Source organism: Herpailurus yagouaroundi, unplaced genomic scaffold, assembly GCF_014898765.1.
Source record: "Herpailurus yagouaroundi ecotype Mexico unplaced genomic scaffold, PumYag 77, whole genome shotgun sequence".
Taxonomy (NCBI): Eukaryota; Metazoa; Chordata; class Mammalia; order Carnivora; family Felidae; genus Herpailurus; species Herpailurus yagouaroundi.
The window spans coordinates 82,457,582-82,463,516 of NW_024412388.1; the positions used below are offsets into that span (position 1 = coordinate 82,457,582).

At 36.1% G+C, this 5,935-nt stretch overlaps 1 long non-coding RNA gene across 3 annotated transcripts in view; it reads left to right on the top strand.

Annotated features, from left to right (window-relative positions):
* The first annotated feature begins 369 nt into the window (after nt 1-369).
* The window catches only part of LOC121027525 (uncharacterized), a 43,100-nt gene continuing 37,534 nt past the window's right edge, over nt 370-5,935 (top strand). For all 3 annotated transcript variants that reach the window (XR_005788784.1, XR_005788786.1, XR_005788785.1), the window contains exons 1-2: nt 370-610; nt 3,752-3,870. This is a non-coding gene — a long non-coding RNA (uncharacterized LOC121027525). The remainder of the gene's footprint in view (nt 611-3,751; nt 3,871-5,935) is intronic.

Sequence of the window (5,935 nt, forward strand, 5' to 3'; positions counted from 1 at the left end):
TATATTCATGAATATACAAATAAACATAAAGAGAGATATCTGATAAGTTTTATCTTTTCTAGAAAAATATTTTACCAACTTTTTCTGGTTAATATCTTTACTAAATAGTATGATCAACATTTTATTGGTCTAATATTCTGCATTGATTTCAAGCTTCACCAGCTATTTTCATGTTGTATGTATGTCTGGATTTATGATAGGTGCCCAACCACTTATCGTTTGCAGGTTCCCAGAGAGCTGAACAATGCAGTGAAACTGAAATCATTATGTCGTCTGAATTCATTACAGTTGGACTTGCCCCTCCATGAAACAGCACTGCACAGCCAATAGGAATTCATGGCCCCAGACCTTTATTACATCATCATGGTTTATAGTCCGTAACAAATACAAATACAGAAAGGAACCACAACAATATGACCTGCCAGCCTACCTTCTGGGCCTCTGCCTGATGAACTTGCATTTTTACTGCATGGGGCAGAAGCAAAGGGAACACACTCTGTTGTTACCCCCTTGTAAGACCAGACCATGGGTTCCTAGTCTCATCTTTGACCACATCTTCACCACCATCTATCATCACAACCAATCTCAATTGGGAAATGCAGTCATATAGGTAAGATCTCCCAGCAACAAGGTTTGGTGAGGTTTTGCTGATGCCAGTTTAAAAGTGGCTTCCCAATGCAGCGAAACACCCCAGTTACTTTTTATAAAGCATTACTACCTCCCTTACTGGAACTGACACGTGAACTGGGCCATAGAAATGGTCTGTATAAATTGACAGCTACTAAAGGAAGACTCTGTTGAGGACATTTTCATCCCAAATATTTAGGAATGGAATGTCTTTTTCTCACACTGTTCTTAATCGTTGGGAATTTGGTAATCAATGTTAATTTCCTTCATATCAAAAATTCACATTGAAGTCAAATTACACGTTAACTGGAAAGTGTTGGAACTTTTTCTTCTCTTTAGCATCCTCTCAGTTTTTGTAACCATACTCAAAGTGGGTAAAACTTGCAAGCGGTATGGAATGTTTCTTTTTATAATTCATACTTAGCTGTCCTTTAACAAACAAACTAAGAAGCTAAATGAATAGTTTTTCAACAGAGGAAATTCCAAATTGCTTCTAGAACAGAAGCACAGTGCATGCTCTGCATATCTTATCATGTAGTTTTTTGGGTTTTGTTTTTTGTTTTTTTTGCTTAGGACAATTTTCCTTTTTCTTGTTTATAATAACTTAAAAGGACATAAAATGCAATACCTTAAGCATCAGATTAAAGTTCCATATAATATCATTGAAAACGCATTAAAAATTATGGTATTAGAAATATGGAATTGTCCCCCAAATATTTTCTCTTTGCCAATGAATTGAAATTGCTATCCAAAATTGACTACATATTCCAATGTCAAATGGTAATAACAAAACAAAGTCCAATATACCTTAGAAAATTTTAATCATGGAATCTTACAAAAATGTATACCCTAGGGTTTGTCTATTTTCATCTACTCTGGATAACTTTTTGTTTGTTTGTTTGTTTGTTTGTTTCCCTCTCAAGTTGCATTTAAGGTTCAAGGAACTATTTGCAGGGAAAGGTCTCGTTTTTATTGGAGACTACTGACGAAGTTCCAGATTCACCCGATCTGAAGTCTGTCATATCTGATACTCAACAATCATTTCAGAGATTCCATAAAATCTAAAAGACTCAATAAGAAAGGATAACTGGATAGCCTGCACACCATCATGTCTTACTTGGAAAAAGGTTAGATGGGACAGAAAGAGTTAACACTGGATTTCCATATTTTCTTCATCTTCTTCAATTGATGAAGTTTTGGGGTGATGGTGGGTGGTCTGGAGCCAACGGCCAAGAAAGAACTCTTGAAGATGTCTTTGGTGCAAAAAAGTGATTTTATTAAAGCACGTGGGACAGGACCCATGGGCAGGAAGAGCTGCACTGGGGTCGTGAAGGGTAACTCATTATATACTCTCAGGTTAGGAGGGGGTCAGGGATAGAATAAGTCTCGAAGGAATTTTGGAAGCAAGATTCCAGAATCTTGAGGGGCTAGCTGTTGCTAGCAAAACAACATTTATTACTGTTCAGTAAAACCTCAGTCATAAGACCCTCCCAATGTATATCAGGGGGCCATAAACTTGGAGTATGATTGCCAGCATATATCTTGGGGGGGGTGAGATAAAAAAAGTTTCCAAAGGAGTTTTTATATATTAAAGTAGACTTACAGGTTCCTGAAGGGTCAGGATAATGTTAAGCTAAGATTCTCTTTTGCCCCTAGCAAAGTGTCATCATCTAGGCAGCTGAGCTCCTAGAGGGAGGTCACTGTGCTCATGTCAAGGACTTGTCAATGGGCTGCAGGTGGTAAGGGAATTTAGTTTTTCATTTGCCTTAGTTTCCCACATTACCATGGGGTGGACTTAAACCATTTTCCTTTGTTTTTGGGTAGCCAGGAATGTCCGAGATATATTATACATATTCCACCTGGGGGGGGGGGGGGGCGCGGGATATTCACCCCTTTCTCTGCTCCTCGCCTGCCCCATCCATACTCCCTCATCACAATGATTATGTATTACCTTTCTAAAAAAAAATAATTCATAGCTTTAAAAATAGTTGATCTTGGCTTTAGGCTGACTCTGTGTTCCAATTTTAGAACTGTAAGGTACACCATAATACAAACAACTAAGTCTTCCTAATCCTCCTACAAGTATAGTATAATCACAGTGACCATCATTTTATTATATAATGAGAGGAGTCTCACGCAGAGTTGGTTTTTTGATCCATCTAGTGTCCTGAGACTGGGAGGATTCATAAGGACTGGTAAAAGTATGGGAATGAAGTACCCTTCAGAAGAAATTAAAAGCCGAACTATCACAGGAGGGTCAGGCTTGTTAAAATAAGCAGGAGATAAGCAGCTCTCTCAAAAATGTTTGCTTTCTCAAGACATTTCAACCAAATATGAAAGCAGCTCATACTACCTTTAGTCCAAATGTAGAGGACCAAGTGAACGAACATATCTCTAGTTTGCACATTTTCTGCCATCAAATTTCTAAATACCTCTCAGTGAAAATCTGAGTAGTAAAAACTTTACCTGAAAACTTTGCCCCTTCAAAAAGTACATACTTTCTTATCATGGATTTCAAATACATGGTTTTTGAATGCCCTTTGAAGTAATCTTCAAATTCTTTATGCTACTCTAAATTAAGGATTCTCCATCACAATACACTTTTATATATTCACATAAATAAACCTATACTGCTTCTGAGCACTCCTCTTACTGTCACCATCATCCAAAATCACAGACCAAGCCAAAAACTCATTAGTAATCCACATTATAAAACTAAAAATATATTATGGGGGTCAAAAGAAATCTGTAATTTAATTTGGAAAATTATTTGAGATGTCTGACCTGCTTGCTTCTCCATGTATTTTCTGTTAGTTTTTGTTTGTTTTGTCTGTTTTTATTGCTATTTTTGTGTGTGGAGTTTTTGTTTCAATTTATTGTTATTATCATTATCATTATTATTATGCTTTTACTGAGATCATGCTGGACCATGGCTTTTGTACTAAAGGGATCTGAGAGATGAAGTCAAATGAATATGAGCTCTCAAAATGAAAACTGACTTATGCTATCAAGTCCAGAAAACATCCAAAAGCATTCATTCCCATCTTCCAACACAAATAAGGTTTCACCTATTCATGTGTGAACACAATCTAACTTAGATACTTCCTATTTCCTTCTTTTCCAGGAAATGTGCAGCTACTTGAAATTTTTTAGGTACACTTTAGTTTCCCACCTTAGAGAAAGATGGTGTGGCATGAGAGATATTACAACTACACATGATTGAAAGCTTTCTCTTGTCTCAACGTAGGTATATTTATACTTGCTCATGACCTTTAAAAACAAAACTATGTACACTCTTTAAAATTATTTCAGAGCCTAAATAAAGTAGATCTAAAAAAGAATACTTTTTAAATGGTTAGGAAAATAACAGAATGATCTTATGTTTACAATTCTCCCTCAGCTCTTTTCAGACAGAATTTTAAAACAGATTTTTGTCTACGAAAGATAGTATTCATTTATATTGTACTAGCATGAGGTGATGCCACAAGGTATTGTCATCTATTTAAAAGAGTTTTTAGTCTCTTGGGATGTTTATTTGAAATAGTTAAACTAAACTACGGTTTCTACTGGGGAAAAACTGAAACTCCAGAATTTTTTTTGTTCAACATTCTACAAGGCAAAAGAAAACTTAAACATTTGGAGGGATAGACAGGGAGCATCTCCGCAGACACTGAGGCACTATTTGGTGCCTAAATTCAAATACCAACTACAAAGCTAAAGCTACATTTGTGTTTAGATCTTTGGCAGAATATAATAAAGGACAGATGTAAAATATCATCTCTCACTTAATTCTCAATTTTCTCATTCTGGAAGTTAGAATTAGAGTAAAAACTATATGACAATTCAATTAGTAAAAACTATAGTAGACATTCAATTAAAAGGGAAGCTTGGAAAATAGCTAATATGTACCCCAAAGAGACATTATTAAGCCTCCCTAGACAAGAGCCTTGGAAGGTTTACTCACAATCCCACAATAGGAAAAAAAAAAAAAAAAAAGAAAAAAAAAAAAAACCCTGACAAAAACACATTCAGATTTTTAGCTAAAACTTACTTCTTTTTTTTTTGTTTTTGCACAAAAATGTTCATAGCAGCTTTACTCTAATAGCCAAAAATGCAAATTTCCATCAATTAGTGAATGGTAGATGTATGGTATATCCATATAACAAAACATAATTATCAGCAAAAAGAAATTAATTATTGATACACACAAAAACCTGGGTGAACCTCCAAATTATGCTGAGCAAAATAAACCAGGTAAGAGTACACGCTGTGTAAATTGTACCCACCTGTGTAAATTCAAGAAAACATAAGCTGATCTACGTTGATAGAATGTACATCATTGGTTTCCTGGGGATAGTCAAGAGGCAGGAAAAAGGAATGAAAAGTTGCACAAGAAAACTTTTGAAATGATGGACATGTTTGCTGTTTTGGTTGTGGTAATGGTTTCATTAGTTAAGCATATGTCAAAGCTTATTAAATCACACACCTTAAATATGGCATATAGTCTGTGTGTCAATTAAACCTCAATAAAGCAGTTAAAGAAAAAGAATTCACTGATAAGACAAACTTGGCTTCCTGCCTATCCAATATTTTTTTCCCTTTTGTTAGTTTAATGGAACCCCAATCTGGTGTGTGGTGGCAGTGTGAATGGATCATAATCTATGCCACTCATAACAATCCTATTGCCCTCCCTCTACCTGCCTCTTTTGCAGTTGTGAAAAGCCATATAACCCAAATCCAAAGAGACCTAGGCTGAAGTCTGCTGATGACGGTTCTCGGAGTGTTGACTCTCTCAATGAAATGGGATTAAGATGGTTTGATCCTTTCCCTTTCTGCCTTCTTCCTTAAAACTAACCTCTTTTATTAACAATTATCAAATCCAAACTATGACTGCGATGAGAAAACTGTATCTAAATGGTAATGAGAGGGGCGCCTGGGTGGCGCAGTCGGTTGAGCATCCGACTTCAGCCAGGTCACGATCTCGTGGTCCGTGAGTTCGAGCCCCGCGTCAGGCTCTGGGCTGATGGCTCAGAGCCTGGAGCCTGTTTCCGATTCTGTGTCTCCCTCTCTCTCTGCCCCTCCCCCGTTCATGCTCTGTCTCTCTCTGTCCCAAAAATAAATAAATGTTGAAAAAAAATTAAAAAAAAAATAAATGGTAATGAGAGCAATATTAATAAAAACAACAAAAATTAATTTAAAACTATACAAGGTGGTCTTCCACTTCTGACCATGAAAGAGGAGGTAGGTACAAACTTACTCTCATTATAAACAACTAGAAAACTGAAAAAAAAAAAAAAAAAAAAAAAAA